At 47.4% G+C, this 19,158-nt stretch overlaps 1 long non-coding RNA gene across 1 annotated transcript in view; it reads right to left on the bottom strand.

Annotated features, from left to right (window-relative positions):
* The window catches only part of LOC144785304 (uncharacterized), a 222,178-nt gene that overhangs the window by 7,800 nt on the left and 195,220 nt on the right, over nt 1–19,158 (bottom strand). The gene's annotated exons all lie outside the window — the stretch shown is intronic.

Genomic DNA, 19,158 nt, shown 5'->3' with positions numbered 1-19,158 from the left:
TGTGCACATAACATTTCACAGATATGCCCCTAGGACTACAGCTCCCAGAAGGCTTAGGGGCGCCTCAACAGGAAGCAGATGGCTGACCCCTCCTGGCTGTGTCGATAAAGCACCGCCTCTGAATCAAAATGGTGCTTGACAAACTTTTCCAAAGCTGAAAAGCGGATGGTGCTTCCCCGCTGGAGTTTTCAGCCGATTCCTGCAATTCTGAAGCAAGCCTGCTTTCATCAAAGATCATCAGAGCCCGAGAGACTTCCTTGTCAAGGCCAGGTAATCTCCGTCGTTCCGAGAGTGGTAGACTGCTCCAAGAAGAGCTATCCTCTCGGGAACGGCGCAACGTGTATTTCTTTTGCAATTTTGAAGCCGAGGAGCAGCCCGCAGCCAGGGGCTTTCGGCATTTCTTTATGTTCTGATTTATGTACCGAGACTTTGAAAGACCGGCAGTACTTTCTTAATTTATTCTCCAGCAAAGGAGCTGCTCGCAGCTAAGGGCTTCCGGTATTTTGCACGTCCTGGGAAAGGCTGACAGTATTTTTCACGACACCTGGCAGCCTGCAGTAACAGGACTTGCATGGGTGGAGAGCCCCGTCTTGTGTAATCTTTTATTGTTTGTTATCTTCGCGTACAAGACGAAACAAAGGAACAAGGTTGATCGAGGGGCAGCTACTGCGTTAAATTTTTCAAATACTTTCCCTGGAGCTGCCTGTTTGCCAGTGCCTTAACAGTAAACGCATCTGATGCTTACATATACTTTAATCACTCACGTTGTATAGCACAGTGTATTTTGTTACCGGATTACGTGGCCTATGCCTAAATAGGATACCACGCACTTTGCTTTCTTATGAGTTACTAGTATGCCTATTGACTACTTAGTATGATGTATGGAAATATGGTGTACGCCTGACGTTTCCACAAGCTACCTTGAGCCAAAGCTTGAACGTAAGTGACAAGGTCATAGATCATTGAAGTACTACTGTGTATGCTTGTGCTTATTGGATCTTATTGTTTCTTCTGCCTTTTTCTTATACACGCAGATTACGGGAAAGAAGCAAGGGCTCTTGACCAGACCTGTGAGAAAACAGGACCATTTATTATTTTATCCACTTCCCTTTTCCCCTGGGAAGTCCCTGGTCTCGCAATGTCTTCATTCCATTGTAGGAGAGGAATGTCTAGGGCAAGAGGGGGGCCTCTCTTCACGGCATCGTTCCCGCTGGCTGTTACTGACAGGTTAGTGGCGTACCTCTTACCTGGAGCTGCTGACAACCGCGACAGTGACCAAGTGTGCAATCCATTTGATTTCTGACTGTAAATGTTTAGTGTCTAAGTCATGGATAAAGCATTTACCTTTCAATGAGTAGACTGTGACATTATGCAGCCACATCAGCTTCTGTTTGAAATGTGATTTACTAGTGTATCGTGTCCCAGACTTAAGTGGATGATGTCGTTATATATCCAACTCCTACATTGTTTATTTTTTGTGTATGTGATTGCATGTGTATTGCAGACATGACAACATGACCCTGTCCACCCTGTGACAGTGCTCATTGCTGCTAACAGCTGATTTGCGCATCACTCACTTTGCTGGCATTGTCTCTGTTATTTAATTTATGCTTGCCTGTTAAATCGTAGCGCTGTATTGCTGTGCTTGCCTGTTAAATCGTAGCGCTGTATTGCTGTGCTTGCCTGTTAAATCGTAGCGCTGTATTGCTGTAGCATTGATCTCATTGCTCGCACTGTTATTAAGAGCTGCCTGATACGATCTTTTGCAGTACATTGTATTTCACTGTTCGCTTTGCTTTGGGAGTCATTTGTGCCCGATTGTGCCTCTGCCCATTTCTCTGAGACACCACAGACTGTGCCCCAATCTCGCCCTGTTTCGCTTTTGCTTTGCAGCCATTTTGTTGTTGTTGTGCCTCGTAGCCCGTCCCTCCGCCCCGCTCCCGCCTCCCAGCTGCTCCTCCCTCCCGCAGATAGTAGTATTGAGCGCCGTCTATCCCTGCGCTGTGACCCTCCTGACTCGCTCAGAGGCGGTCGCTCCCCACACTCCCTGGCTCCTGGTATCGTAGCGCTATTACGCTCCCTGCTCATTGCTGCTAACAGCTGATTTGCGCATCACTCACTTTGCTGGCATTGTCTCTGTTATTTAATTTATGCTTGCCTGTTAAATCGTAGCGCTGTATTGCTGTGCTTGCCTGTTAAATCGTAGCGCTGTATTGCTGTGCTTGCCTGTTAAATCATAGCGCTGTATTGCTGTAGCATTGATCTCATTGCTCGCACTGTTATTAAGAGCTGCCTGATACGATCTTTTGCAGTACATTGTATTTCACTGTTCGCTTTGCTTTGGGAGTCATTTGTGCCCGATTGTGCCTCTGCCCATTTCTCTGAGACACCACAGACTGTGCCCCAATCTCGCCCTGTTTCGCTTTTGCTTTGCAGCCATTTTGTTGTTGTTGTGCCTCGTAGCCCGTCCCTCCGCCCCGCTCCCGCCTCCCAGCTGCTCCTCCCTCCCGCAGATAGTAGTATTGAGCGCCGTCTATCCCTGCGCTGTGACCCTCCTGACTCGCTCAGAGGCGGTCGCTCCCCACACTCCCTGGCTCCTGGTATCGTAGCGCTATTACGCTCCCTGCTCATTGCTGCTAACAGCTGATTTGCGCATCACTCACTTTGCTGGCATTGTCTCTGTTATTTAATTTATGCTTGCCTGTTAAATCGTAGCGCTGTATTGCTGTGCTTGCCTGTTAAATCGTAGCGCTGTATTGCTGTGCTTGCCTGTTAAATCATAGCGCTGAATTGCTGTAGCATTGATCTCATTGCTCGCACTGTTATTAAGAGCTGCCTGATACGATCTTTTGCAGTACATTGTATTTCACTGTTCGCTTTGCTTTGGGAGTCATTTGTGCCCAATTGTGCCTCTGCCCATTTCTCTGAGACACCACAGACTGTGCCCCAATCTCGCCCTGTTTCGCTTTTGCTTTGCAGCCATTTTGTTGTTGTTGTGCCTCGTAGCCCGTCCCTCCGCCCCGCTCCCGCCTCCCAGCTGCTCCTCCCTCGCCCCCCCCCCCCCCCACTATCCACTTATGTCAGAACAGCTGACGCGCAGCGTTCACGCGCAGCGGACGCGCCCCATGCGCGCCAAAGGTAAGCCCGTCCGCGCCTGGACCGCGCCCAGCGCCATACCCCCTGGCCCACGCAAAATCAACTCCGCCCGCATAACGTACAACGCCGCTACCCTCTCTATACTTAACCCCGGCCGACTCCCAAACTGCTACCAAGCCGCCCCAGGACACACCCAGGGACCCTTCACCTGCCACTCCTGCAAGTTCGGCTGCACTAAGACCCACAGCAAATCCACATACCCCAAACAGAGCTCCAACACCAACCACCTGAAGTGCATCCTGCTCAACACCCGCTCTGTCCACAGACACGCCATTGAACTTTGGAACCTACTAGACACCACATCACCAGACGTCGCCTTCCTTACAGAAACCTGGATGAACACCTCATCAACGCCCGACATCGCCATAGCCATCCCGGACGGCTACAAAATCATCCGAAAGGACCGCACCAGGCGAACAGGAGGAGGAATCGCCATCGTCCACAAGAACACCATCCACATCACAACCAGCTCCGATGACAACCTCACAACCGCCGAACACCTTCACTTCCAGATCCACACCGACCCTAAGACCACACTCAGAGGCACCCTCATCTATAGGCCACCCGGACTCCGCACACAATTCAGCGAAGACATCACTGACTTCATCAGCCCTCACGCCCTCCCCTCTGAGGACTACATTCTACTGGGAGACCTCAACTTCCACCTAGAAAAGAACAACGACAGCAACACCACCACCCTCTTGGACAACCTCGCCAATCTCGGACTCAAACAACTTGTTGACACCCCCACCCACTTTGCCGGGCACACGCTTGACCCAATCTTCACCTCCAGCAAGCACATCTCCTTCAATCACACCACAGCTCTCCATTGGTCAGACCACAGCTGCGTTCACTTCAACTTCAAAAAGACTATGACCCACAACCACCCACAACCAATTCCGCGGAGAAACTGGAACAAAATTACCTCCGACCAACTCTTCACATCGCTTCACCAAAACCCTCCTGCAAAATCATCGGACCCAAACCAAGCAGCCACCAACCTCACACAATGGATCACTCACAGCGCAGACGAATTAGCACCCTTGAAAAACCATCAAATCAAGCAAGGCAGCAAAAAAGCCCCCTGGTTTAATGATGACCTTAAGAAATCCAAGAAGATCTGCCGCACCAAAAGAAAGCATGGCGAAAATACCCAACCTCTGACAACCTGGCCACCTTCAAGAACGCCACCCGCAAACACCACCAACTGATCCGATCCACCAAGAAATCATCATTCAAGGATCGACTCGACAACAACGCCCACAACAGCAAAGAACTATTCAACATCGTCAAAGAGTTCACCAACCCCACCGCCGGAACCAATGACATCACTCCCTCCCAAGACCTCTGCGACTCTCTAGCCACGTTTTTCCACAACAAAATCGCTGACATACATAACAGCTTTGGAGACCAGTCCACCCCACCCACCTCCAAACTTGAACCCCCCCCAACAACCATTGCGCCTGGAACCCAATCACCACCGAAGACACCATCCGCCTGATGAACACCATTCACTCAGGATCACCAACCGACCCATGTCCCCACCACATTTTCAACAAAGCAGACTCCATTATCGCACCCCATCTCCGAGACGTCATCAACTGCTCCCTCAACTCTGCTACCTTCCCGGAAAGCTGTAAACATGCCGAACTCAGCGCCCTCTTGAAGAAATCTACAGCAGACCCCGCTGAACTTAAGAACTACCGCCCCATTTCGCTCCTCCCATTCCCTGCCAATGTCATTGAGAAAGCCGTCAACAGTCAACTCGCCGCCTTCCTCGAATCCAACAAATCCCTCGACCCTTCACAGTCCGGCTTCCGAGCCAAACACAGCACCGAGACCGCCCTCATTGCAGCAACAGACGACATTCTAACCCTACTGGACAACGGAGAAACAGCTGCCCTCATCCTACTTGACCTCTCCGCAGCCTTCGACACAGTCTGTCATAGCACCCTCATACAACGCCTCAGCAACGTCGGAATACAAGCAAAAGCATTGGACTGGATAATCTCATTCCTCTCCGGAAGAACCCAGAGAGTCCGCCTCCCCCCTTTCAGATCAGAGGCCACAGAAGTCATCTGCGGCGTACCCCAAGGATCTTCACTCAGTCCCACCCTCTTCAACGTCTACATGAGTCCCCTCGCATCCATTGCGCGCCAACACAACCTCAACATTATCTCCTACGCAGACGACACCCAGCTGATCCTCTCCCTCACCAAAGACCCAAACACCGCCAAAACCAACCTACACGAAGGGATGAAAGAAGTAGCCGAGTGGATGAAGAACAGCCGTCTAAAACTGAACTCGGACAAAACGGAAGTCCTCATCTTAGGATCGTCCCCCTCCGCCTGGGACGACCGGCCCTGGGAACCGCACCCATATCAACGGACCACGCACGTAACCTGGGCTTCATCCTAGACTCCTCCCTCTCGATGACCAGACAAGTCAACGCCGTCTCATCATCATGCTTCAACATCCTACGAATGCTCAAAAAAATCTTCCGCTGGATCCCCACCGAAACAAGAAAAACAGTCACCCATGCACTGGTCACAAGTCGACTGGACTACGGAAACACCCTTTACGCCGGAACCACAGCCAAACTACAGAAAAAACTCCAACGCATCCAAAACGCCTCAGCCAGCCTCATCCTTGACATTCCCCGCCAAGCTCACATTTCAGGTCACCTGAACGACCTCCACTGGCTCCCCGTCAACAAGAGAATAACGTTCCGCCTTCTCACCTACGCACACAAAGCCCTCTACGACCTAGGACCCGAATACCTCAACATGCGCCTGTCCTTTTACACCCCCACCCGCAAACTTCGATCGTCCAATCAAGCCCTCGCCACAATCCCACGCATCCAAAGATCCACCATGGGAGGAAAATCCTTCTCCTACTTAGCGGCCAAGACCTGGAATTCTGTCCCCACCCACCTCCGCCTTACACAGAACCACCTCTCCTTCAGAAAACAACTAAAAACTTGGATATTTGATAAGTAAAGCTCCCCCTCCCTCAAGCGCCTTGAGACCCTCTGGGTGAGTAGTGCGCTATACAAATTTAAACTTGACTTGACTTGACAGTAGTGTGTATAATTCACATTGTGAGACACTGTGTGTATTAGGTGTCCCACATATCTGGCATTACATGATCCTATTGCAGGTACGTTTTAACCATGTAATTGCTTTCACAAACCTATATCTTGGCTTATTTTGTGGGGAGTTGTTGAGTATTTGATGCTTAATCACATGAACGGTGACAGACACTAGTTATTTTTACACTACACCACTCTAATTGCTGTATCACCATACCTTGGTAACATGTCTGGGAATGGTCCTAATGCTGTGATATGTATCTAAGGTCAGCCTTTTTCATTGAAATGTGTATTTCCAGTGTTCTGTAGTTTTAGTTGTGTTCAGATATCATGCCTGGCTGTCTAAATGCATGTTGCTTTGTACATTGTTTTCTAACAAAAACTGTGTTTACACTCTACACATAGGTATCGCAGATGACTTCCAGTGTGCAGGCCCTTTCCAGACCTACAGACCATGGAAGAATGGGATACCATAAGGATATACCATTTCACAAGGCTAATCATTGAAGAGTTGTCTGAGCAGTTGTCACCTCATTTACAGCCTGGTCGCACGTGTCCAACTGCTCTGAGCAGTTGTCACCTCATTTACAGCCTGGTCGCACGTATCCAACTGCACTGACAACCAAAGTTAAGGTTATGGCAGCATTACATTTCTTTTCCACCGGTTCATTCCAGTACACAGTGGAAACACCTAGTGGAATGTCCCAAGCAATGTTCAGCCATGTCCTTCGGGATGAGTTGGAGGCTTTGCTCTGTTACCTGGACCAGTACATACAGTTCCCGACACATGGAGAATTGTCAGATGTCAAGGGGGAATTCTATGCCTTGGGACAAATACCCCATGTCATTGGCTCTATTGATGGCAGCCACGTTGCATTGATCCCACCACAGGCAGATGAGAAAGTTTAGCGTAACAGAAAACATTCCCACTCCATCAATGTCCACTCCATCAATGTCCAGGTGGTATGTTTGGCTGACATGTCCATCTCCCATGTCTGCGCACGTTTCCCTGGCTCAGCACATGATGCATATATCCTGAGAAACAGCATCATCCCCCATTAGATGTCTCAGCTGCAACATAACCATGCCCTGATTGTTGGTAGGTGATGTGGCATGTATATGTTGTGGTGTGTGTTGATTGCATGTTAGATAGTGCTCTGTCATCAGACAACTGAATCTTTTTTCTGTGTTAAAGGAAGGAGACTCTGGATACCCCAACCAGACTTGGTTACTGACACCACTATGTAACCCTGTCACCCCTGCAGAAGTGCGGTTTAATGAGTCCCATGGTAGGACCCAGCGAGTTGTGGAGTGGACATTTGGGCTCCTAAAGACGAGATTCCGCTGTCTAGATCGCACAGGAGGAGCCCTTCAATATGCCCCATTGAAGGTGTGCCAGATCATAGCTTTCTGCATGCTCCACAACCTTACAATATGGAAGGCAATACCTCTCATTCAGGAGGACAGAGACCAGCAGCCACTAGCGAGGAAGGATCAAGGACTGGGACATGATGACAGTGGTGATCATTAGGAGGGCTTTGAAACAGCTTATCCACAACTTGTTCACATGAGTGTAAGTATGCAATTAGAGGAGGTTACAAACCCCAATTGTTTGTTTGTGTGTTGCTGGTGTATAATGTGTATGTATGCCTGTGAATGTATGATAATTGTCCTGAGGTTTTTACTGATATGGTTCAATTACATTTGCAGGTTAACATGTACAGTGCTAACGTGAATCCTAGCTAGTGTTCACACTGACATTCTTGTGCTTCAGATGACATAGTTTATAAAATTGAACTACCTTACTCTTGGGTTCCTGACTCTGTTCTATGTTTCTCCTTACCAGGGTACTTTACCATGTCAACTGCAGAGTTGTGATCTCACCAGACTCATGATGCAGTGACATACTCCAACATTGAATTAGTGTGGAAATCCCTGGCACGTACTTTCTTCTGAACTGATTGTCATATATTTTTACTTGGGGCATTTTGTTACTGTGTGATGTGTTCTGACTTTGGTTTAAGGCAGCAGGTTGTATGTGGAGGATACATCTGTGTTCCACATTGAGGTGTTCCTGGTCTGTTTTCACACCTCCAAAGAATTTTTTTAACAAAACATGCACCATGATGAGCTGGTTTGCCAACAATTATTGTTGATTGTGCTTGCAAATGGTGATATTTTTGTAGACAAAAGACTTACATTGAATCAGTACCATGTACTACGGGTTGTGTGATAACCGGGTTGTGTCTATCTATCATGCTGTGACAAGGTACATTTACTCACAAGCCATTATTTGACATTTTGGAAGTGATTTGTTACCAATGTTGTTGACACTTTGTGATTTTGTGTATCATTATAATCTGTAAATGTGGGATTCACAGTCATGACATGAGAAAGTATTTTGTGAAAAGTGAACTATTTTAGTTCATGACATTAGGAGATCATTACACACAATGGTGGAGTGCTCAACAAAAAATATAAAAGTGCAAATAAGAGTTAGAAGTGTTTATAGATGGAGTCTTCAAAAGTAAATCTACAGGTATTTGAGTCCAGCGTCCAACTGAGACCCTCCATCCAATGTGGGACTGTTCAATGACAGACAACAGAGTGAACTCTTGGCGCACAATGGAGGACATCAGGGGCAGATTGTCAGTTCCTGGGGTCATGCATTGCCATCTGTCTCGCGGGGATGAGACTTTCAAAGTTTTGCGGGGGACCCTGAGGTGCAGGCAGTTGCGGTGCTGGGGATTCTCCCTCAGACTCCACGTCCCTCCTTGTGGCAGATGTTGAGGCACCGGATGTTGTGGGCACACAGGGAGGTATGGAAATATTGTTAGCGATCTGTCAGAGGCAGGTGACAATGTCCAGGTGAACCGCAGTAATTTAATCAATTTTTGACATGAAAGTGTCCAGAGGTTTGTTTTGAGCTGCCTGCAGCTGTTCAATGTTCCTGAGGATCCAGCCGATCTGGCCAAATTCTCTTTGGTAACCCTCGTAAGCGGTGGGGATCCGGGAGAGGTTTGGGTGCTCCTCATCAGCAGCAACAGCTCCTTAATGGCGTAGATCCCACAGCCCCTCCCACCACCCCTACCTATGCGAGCAGGACCAGCTGGTGGTGGCACAGTCATCACTGAGCCTCCTTCCTCGTTGACAGGGGTGTTGTTGTCTGCCAACTCCAGAGTGCCCTGTGTTGCTGTGCTGTCTGTGGTGCCTCGGGCTGCTGTGTCCGGCAGGGTAGGGGTCAGCTGGGTGTTGTCAGCTGAGGAGGGAGTGGTCGCAGAAGATCCTGCTATAGCCGTTACTTGTACTGTGGGCTGACCCAAACCTGATGGGACAGGTCATTCCTCACCGTCCGAGGATTGGTGAGAGACATCAACGCCGGAGACCTACTGGTTGACCAGAGTTTGGGACTGGCTGTCCTGGTTGGTTCCGGGGGTGTTCCAAGCTCGCTGTGGGTATATAAATGTAACAATTATTGATGTGAATGTTCACTGTCCCTCAAATCATATCAATTACATAGGTTACTGAACCTAATGATGATTAATTAATGTACATATGTTGTCGTCCTTTATCCATGATGCTGGACTATGTTTTTGGAGGACAATGTAATTCTGACAAGATGGGGATTAATGACAATGTCCAGTTATGTGCATAAATGGGCTTGTTGTGTTTAGTTGATATTACATGTCCAAAGACATTGACTGGTTTGTGACACCCTGTGAATGACACAGGTGGGTTGGTGTTGTCCTCATCTGTACTTTATGGTGACATACATGCGCTTTATCTCCCAATGTTGGTATTTTTCAGGTCTGTGTACTGGGCTCAGTCCATGTCCTTAGCAGTCACATAGGTGTGGCTACCTACACACTCACAGTCTGTTTGTTTACCCTGACGTTTGTGGGAATGGTGTGAGGGAGGTGCTTCTTGTTCTCATCTCATTGTACACAAGTGAATGGCTGTGAGGAGCAGAATGTGTGACTGCTTAGCTTTGTCCCTATACAGATAATATATTTTGTACATTTACTCCATAGTCAGATGAGATCACAAACTCTGCTTTTTGTCATTTAGTCGCAAACTAATTTAATGAGCTGATGTTTGAGTTATTAGCTTCTATTTGTGAACCTTACACTCCTCCTCCCACCCAGGCCAACCAGACCACCAGGAAGAGTGCTGTCCAGACAATGCTGGGAAGAGTACTTGCAAGATGGTTGTCACTGGGGGCTGCTGTTTGTAGCACAAAGGCACATTTGTTAGTTGTGAAAGGTTCAGACAGCAGTCCCCAGTGTCAGCCATCTTGCTAGTACACATCAACTCACTGTCAGGTAGATATAGGCCCGATGAAGTGTTGTGCTGTGTGTGTGGAGGAGTGTTTGCTGTTATTCCGATTCCCATCAGTCCCGGTACTACATACACCTTCCCACCCAGCCCAACCAGCCAACCTGGAATATATGCTTTACTAACAGTTAGTGGCAATGTACTTGCAAGATGTCTGACACTGGGGACAGCTGTCTGCCTTGAGACCACCTCACATCAGGGCCTTGTGCTCCAAACACCATGCACCAGTGCCAGACATCTTGCTGGTACATTTCCACTCACTACCATTCATACTGGATCCCGGGGCTTCTGTTTGGGATTTGTGGGACAAATGTATGTATGGCATGGCCTGATGGGATTTGGATTAATGGCAACCACTACTTCCTCCCACATGGCGCATCAGCTTCATCTGGGCCTATGGCTAACTTGCAGTGAGTGGAGAATGGACTAGCAAGATTGCAGATGCTGGGGAATAGTCTTTGGAGCCCAAAGCCATGATGGTAGTTGTGTTTAATTCAGAGACCAGGGATCACCATGAGCCATCTTGCTAGTATACATTCCTGTAATTATCAGGTAGCCATAGGGCCAGATAAGCTGGTTGGTTTGGGTGGGAGGAGTGTTTGCACTGACTCCATCTCCCATAAGGCCCTTTCCTACATACACCTTAACACCCAGCACAAACTGCCCAACAGGACTTAAGCTTACCTCACAGTGTGTCAGAATGTACCTGCAGGATGCCTGACACTGGGCACTGGTGTCTGACTTTACAACTCCACTCATGGCATTGTGCTCCAAACACCATTCCCCAGTCAGAGGCATTTTGACAGTACATTTCCACTCACTGTCAGGAAAGCATGGTTCATAGTGGGCCTGTAGGGCTTGGAGGGAGGAGTGTTTGCAATGGCCAGATTTCCTGTCAGGCCCAGTAATATTCACACTCTTTCCACCGTGCACAAACAGCCCCCCTGGAACTACGGTTTCCTGAGAGTCAGTGGATATGTTCTGAAAAAGATGGCTGACACTGGTGCATGGTGTATTAAGCACAAGGCACTGTTGTTAGTTGTGGAGAAGTCAGACACCAGTTCCCAGTGGCATGCACCCTGCTAGTACATTTTGAAACACTGTGAGTAAGCTTAGTTCCTGTTGAGCTGTTTGTGCTGGGTGGGAAGGTGTATGTTAAACAGGGCTGATGTGAGTTGTAGTCATCACAAATGCTCCTCATCCTACCCAGCCCAGCTAACTCCTCTGAGACTATGGCTAACTGGCAGTGAGGGAAAGTGTACTAGCAAAGAGGCTGACACTACTGCATGGTGTTATACTTGAATCCAAATTCCCAACAAGGCCCTGTGCACCAAACACCATACAACAGTATCAGCCATCTTGCTAGTGCACTTCCATTCACTGTCAGGTCCCAGATGAAGTGGTTGTGCTGGGTGGGAGGAGGAGTGTTTGCACTGATTCCATCTCCCTTCAGGCCCTGTCTTAGTCACAACTTCCCCCCAAGCACAAACAGGCCGCCTGAGACTCAGCTTTTCTGACACTGAGGTGAAATGTGCTGGCAAGATGGCTAACAGTGGGGACTGGTGTTCAAAGCACAAGACTATGATGGGAGTTGTTGTCAACTCAGACAACAGGCATCACTGTCAGACATCTTGAGAATACACGTCTCCACACTGTCAGGTAAGCGTTGTTCCAGGTGGGCTTGTTGCGCTGTTTGGAATGAGTATTGTTTGCACTGAATTCAGGTCCCATCAGGCCCTGTCCTACACACACCTTCCCAGCCAGCCCAAACAGACCACCTGAAACTATGCATACATCACAGTGAGTGGCAATGTACTTGCAAGATGTCTGACACTGGTGCCTGGTGTCAGAGTTGACCACAAATCCCATCATGGCCCTGTGCTACAAACACCAGTCCCCAGTGTCAGACATTTTGTCAGTACATTGCCACTCACTGTCAGGTAAGCGAAGTTCCAGGAGGGCTGTTTGTGCTGGGTAGTGAAAGTGTGTGTAAAACAGGGTCTGATGGGAGATGAAGTCAGGGCTAACACTCCTCCTCCCACCCAGACCAAACAGCCCACCAAGAACCGTGCTTACCTGACAGTGAGTGGAAATGTACTGACAAAATAGCTGATATGGGTGCCTATCTTTTAACTGGACTGCAACACCCAACAAGGCCTTCTGCTCCAGATACCATGCATCAGTGTCAGACATCATGGTACCACATTGCCACTCACTGTGATGAAAGCAGAGTCCCAGGTAAGCTATTTGGGATGGGTAGGAAATGGTGCGTGGATGACAGAGCCTGATGGAAGATGTAGTCAGGATAAAACACTCCTCCTTCCAACCAGCACAACCACTTCATCTGGGCCAATGGCTACATGACAGTGCATGGTAGTGTACTCGTAAGATGGCTGACACTGTTGCATGGTGTTTGATGCACAAGGCCTTGTTGGTAATTTGGATTCAAGTATCACACCATGCAGCTGTGTCAGTCTCTTTGCTAGTATACTTCTCCTCACTGCCAGTTAGCCATAGTCTCAGAGGACTGGGTGGGAGATGAGTATTTGCAACGGCTGCAAATCACATCAGGCCTTGTCCCACACATACCTTTTCACCCAGCACCAAAAGCCTACCTGTATCTCTGCGTCCCTGACAGTGAGTGGGAATGTATTTGCAAGATGTCTGATACTGACTGGTGCCTATTTGTCCATAACTCCCAGCAGGACGTAGTGGTCCAGACACCAGTCCCCAGTGTCAGTCATTTTGTCACTACATTTTCCCACACGGATGTATGACGTTACAACGCAGGCTATTACAACGCCTTCCTTTACAACGCGGTTTTTACATCGCAATCCATTACAATGCATAGCGCTTTGGGGTGCTGGATAGTGAATAGTTTAATTTACTATTCCAACTCCAGTCCCCGTGGACACTAGGGAAGGTGTTGGATAGTAAATTAAACGTATTCCCTATCCTAGAGCGCGCCCAGGCGCAATGCGTTGTAATGGTTTGCGTTGTAATGACCGCGTTGTAATGGTAGTGCGTTGTAAAAGTTTCGTTGTAAAGGTTGTTCACCTCCCACACTGTCAGGTAAGTATGGTTCCTAGTGGGCTGTTTGTGCTGATTGGTAGGAGGAGTATTAGCCCTGATTACAACTCCCATCAGGCTCGATCCTCCACACACCTTCTTACCCAACTAAACTGGCTTACCTGTGACTCTGCTTTCCTGGCTGTGAGGGGCAATGTGCTTCAAGGTGGCTGACACTGGGGACTGGTGTCTGATTTGTCCACAACTCCCAAGAGTACCTTGAGCTCAAAACATCAGTCCGCAGTGCCAGACATTTTGCCAGTACGTTCTCATTGACTGTCAGGGAAACTCAGTTCTAGGTTGGCTTGGTGGGCTGGGTAGGAGGAGGAGTGTTTGCACTGACTTCAACTGCCATCATGGCCTGTCCTCCACACACCTTCACTGCTAGCCCAAACAGCACACCTGGAACTGTGCAGTCCCTGACAGTGAAAGGAAATGTATTGGCAAGATGGCTGACACTAGGGCCTGGTGTTTGTAGCACAAGGCCATGTTGGGATTTGGCTTCAGGTTCAACACCATGTAGCAGTGTCCGCTATCTTGCAATTACATTTCCCCACACTGTCAGGTAGCCATAGGCCCAGATGACCTGTTTGGGCTGGGTGTGAGGAGGAGTGTTTGCTGTCATTACAACTCCCATCAGGTATGGGCCCACACACACCTTCCCACACTGCTCAAATAGAACACCAGATAGAGTGGTGATCAGACAATGAAGGGTAGTGTACAATCAAGATGTCTGACACTGGGGCCAGTTATCTGTTTGACCACAACTCCCATCATGATCTTGTGCTCCAAACGTGGTACAAAAGAGGGGGTATACCCAATATAGTCACTGGGACCTGGGTGCCTTACGGTACATAGAGAAAGGGGTCCCAGTACGTAATATACAGTTTAAATCAGAAATAGTGCAAATATACACAGAACTACACATATTGCATTAGCACACTTGTTATTTAATCACAGTGTGTTTCAGAATACAGAACGTAATGAATATATCGTTTCATCATCCTCATAATATAGTGGTGCCCCAAGTAGTGAGAGGGTGAGGAGGGGTGAGTAGTAAAGTGGGAAAACAAGTGCAAGTTTTGAACACAGTATAAAATGCATGTACCGTAAAGCACCCAGGTCCCAGTGACCATATTGGGTATACCCCCTCTTTTGTACCATATTCTGAGCAGGTGCTTACCTGCGAGGTATTTTTTAGCTTGATTGAGTCGAGCTTCGACCATGGTAGAAAACAAACTTCTCCTCATACAAAACCCTTCAAATAACTTTCTTTCAGCCACTACCCCTAATATAGACTTTACGCTTAATGACAAGATCTCACGCTTGGAACGCTTAGAAAAGAAACTGATACGCACTCGCCTCCATGGGCATTTGTTGACCAAATACCTACAGGAGAACATCACACCTGTAGGTCAACAGATCAAGTTTGAACCAGCCATTTTCGTGGATGTTCCAAAGTTCAGGGAAGGCTTTAGCTTTGTAGCCAACAACTGCTCCCGGCACTGGGAGTAGAGACCGCAGCTGAACAAATACAGGTACTGACCAGAGAAATCGCGGCACTAACAGCTGAAATTGCTGGCGATAGTAGCCTAACCAACGCCAAGGATGCTCTATCCAACCTTGATGTTACATTGAAGGATTTCGAAGTAACGACACAAAATAAGAAACTTGAAAAACTGCCACATGACCTACGCCTCTTTGATACCCTTACCTACATACTGACTATTACAAACAGGACAATCAAGGCCGCTTCACAAATCGGAGCAGAGGCGGCTACAGAGGACGACGCAATTACACCACGTTCTCTGATTCGTCATACAGCTCAGGAAGTGACCAAGAGTTACCGGGCCCCAGCTCGGCCTACAACTACCAGGATTTCGGATATCCACCACAACAGTCTTTTTTAGGTCAAGGCCAATGGAGACCCCCCAAGGGGCCGCAGCAACAACTGGTCAAGGGGACCACCACGGGGTCAACAACCCAACAATGTGAACTGGGACGGGGGAAGAGGCCGCACCCAGAAACAAGTGACCTTTGGAGCAGAGGATCATGGAGAGATCTCCACCAGACGGTGGTGACCAATCGAGTGAACATCCCGACCAACCCAGTGGTGAATATTTCAACCTATACCTTGAAAGAAAATGAGATCAAAGTCCTGAGCAGGGGCCTCTCCTATGTCCCAAATGCACCGCCACACAAATTTGCTTTGAAAACAGAATTGTACAGCTTCTCTAGGAAAATCCGCCTACGCTACTATTGTAAAAACTCTACAACTCAACAGCGAACATCAATGACAGGCTTGAAGGTACCTTCAACTTTTTTTCCACCTACTTACGCAATGACCAGCAAAATACCAGCGTACGAGAATGTGGTCTCACATGATGTGGATAAACTTCTTGATGAACCCAAATACACCAAATTTAATTTGAGCAACGCTGAGAAGACTGCCCTTAACGCCCTCAAAGACAACAAGGAAGTGGTGATTAAACCAGCAGATAAGGGTGGGGCTATAGTGGTGCAGGATATAGCCAAATACAAAGAAGAAATTTACAGACAGCTGACCGATGGTGTCAGTTACAGAAAACTTCCCACTGATCCATCCAAGACATTGGCACTTGAAATCTTAGAAATCACGCAAAGGGGCCAGGACCAAGGTTTCATTACTGAACAGGAATTTTGATTTCTCAATCAGAGCCACCCTCGCCTACCCACGATATATACACTTCCCAAAGTGCACAAGAATATGATGAGCCCCCCAGGAAGACAGATTGTTTCCAGATGCGGGTCAATGCTCGAACCGCTCTGCAAATATGTTGACCACTTCCTCAAACCTATCACCGAAAACACCCGGGCATATCTACGGGACACAATGCAAACAATTAATTTAGTGGATTAGCGACCCATCAACCCCACAAAACAACTACTTGTCACTTGTGACATAGTGTCACTATACACTAGAATACCACAACTAGACGCACTTGAGGTTATTGAGAGAGCGCTCAACCAAAGGACGGCACCAGTACCAGTCCCAACGGATTTCATCATTGATCTTCTTAAACTAGGCATGATGAAGAACTTCTTTATTTTCCAAAATGAATTTTTCCTCCAAACTAAAGGAGTAGCTATGGGGGCTACTTTTGCCCCAGATTTGGCTATCATTTGCATGGACGACTTTGAAAGGAGACATATATTCTGCGATCTTAATCCATATAGAGAGAATTTGGATCTAGGGGTCCGATATATTGATGATGTCCTGTTAATTTGGACCATAAGTACTGACAATCTTACAAACTTTCATACCTGGTTGAATGGAAGGAGTCCCGCTATACAGTTCACCCTTCAATCAAGTCATGAATGGATCGACTTCTTGGATATCACAATTTTTACTGAAAACAACTTACTACTAACAACCCTATACAGGAAATCAGCCGAAAGGAACTCCCTCCTGCACGATAGTCACAATCCTAGGGGATTGAGAGACAATTTACCCTTCGGCCAATTTTTACGTATCCGCAGGAATTGTTCAATGAAGACAGACTACATGAGCGAGTCGCAGGAACTTACAGATCGCTTACAGGAACGCGGTTACCCAGCCAGGCTGATTAAGCGAGCACGTAAACGCGCGTGGTATAACCCACGTGATAGTCTCTTTCAACCAAGGGAACGGAGTGATCCAACCTCCAAACGAATGATATGTGTGACGACGTTTTCCACGAAGAGTAATGCTATCAAAAAAATCATAAATAAATATTGGGGCCTGATAGCTGACGACATACAGCAGAGTTCCCTTCCCCTTCACTCCTTCAGAAGAGCGAAAAATATCAGGGACCTCTTGTTCCATTCTTTCCCAAAATCAGCGCAACCACCAACTGTACTCTCTATGTGGAATCTTCCTCCAATTCTTGGGCACCAAAGACGGCTCTTGTAAAGCATGCAATACCACGATTCAATCTAAAGAATTTGTGTACAACCAACTAACAGTTGTTCTCAAATCCTACATGAACTGTAACACTACGAACGCTATCTATGTGGTCCGATGACCGTATGACCTACTATATGTGGGTCAGACTCAGCAAAAAGTTAAGACCAGAATATTGCAACACTGTAGTAGGATCCACTACGAGGTACCAGGCGCACATCTGGTGGACAATTTTAAAAGATGTGGGCACACCCCTGACAGTCTGAAATGGATTGCACTGGAAAAAGTGACACTTGGCCCAAGGGGGGGAGACATAAGCATGGTTTTGAACATTCGTGAGTCCAAATGGATGGCAATATTTGACTCCGTCAATAATGTACTAAATGAATTGGAAAGTAGTCATGCTCAACTAGCAACATTGATCCGATAGAACTCAAACTGTACTTATTCTCCTGGTGTTACTCAAACCGTACTTATATTTCCGGTGGTTCACATTGTCTGATACACAACATGGCTAGATAACGACACCCTTGTGCTGGATAGTTAGTTGTCTCACCCTTGGAATGAGTAGGATCATGTATATATCTGACTTACCTTATTATAAAATAATTTTTGGGTTCAAGACCGAATCAACAAATGTTACCCCCATAATCTTGAGAAACATGCTCCCTTTGGAAACATTAGCATACTCAAGGCATTATCATATTAATTGCATAATAGACTGACCATGATAGGTCTTCATATTAATTGCATAATAGACTGACCATGTTAGGTTCACCAACGTCATAACGCCTTTACCCTCATGTTAGAGAGGTACGCGTTTCCAATAAATATGTCACCGAGCAGAGTGGAAGGAATATGATCCCCTGATGCTTCTTTACCACACCTAGGGCCAGATGTAGGAGGCCATTTACCGACCGGTAACGGCCGATTTCGGCCGTTACCGACCGGTAAATGGGTTTTTGGGATGTAGGGGCATCATTTTACAGATTCTGTAAATCACCGAATCGGTAAATTTACTGATTCTGTAAAATACCGAATCGGTATTTTTACCGATTCAGTAAATCCCAGATGTAGGTGGGACTCTTCTGAGTCCCAAAGGCCTTACAGATTCGGTATTTTACCACCCAATCCAATTGGGTGGTAAAATACCGAATCCAGGTGTGCATGCACATGTGTGCATGCACACCTAGCTATGTGACAGACAGACATGCCCTTAGGGCATGTCTGTGTGCCACATGGCACACATGGCCGTCTTTGGGGTGCTAGAGGGTGTCAAAGTGACAACCCCTGCACCCTTGCTGGAATCGGTATTTACCGAATCTGTAAATACCGATTCGGTAATGCCCATTGATTCCTATGGGCTTCAATGCCCATAGGAATCAATGGGCATTACCGAATCGGTATTTACAGAATCGGTAAATACCGAATCTTAACGATTCGGTATTTACCGAGTCTGTGTTACCTACATCCCCCCCCCCTCTATTTTACCACTTCTTAAATACCGAATCGGTAAAGTTCGGTATTTAAGAAGTGGTAAAATAGAATTACCTACATCTGGCCCCTATTCGGCTAATAATCTAAT

The sequence above is a fragment of the Lissotriton helveticus genome, chromosome 10 (genome assembly GCF_964261635.1).
Source record: "Lissotriton helveticus chromosome 10, aLisHel1.1, whole genome shotgun sequence".
NCBI classification, from domain to species: Eukaryota; Metazoa; Chordata; class Amphibia; order Caudata; family Salamandridae; genus Lissotriton; species Lissotriton helveticus.
Note: the sequence above shows the minus strand (reverse complement) of the source record. Positions and strands in the feature narration are given on the sequence as shown.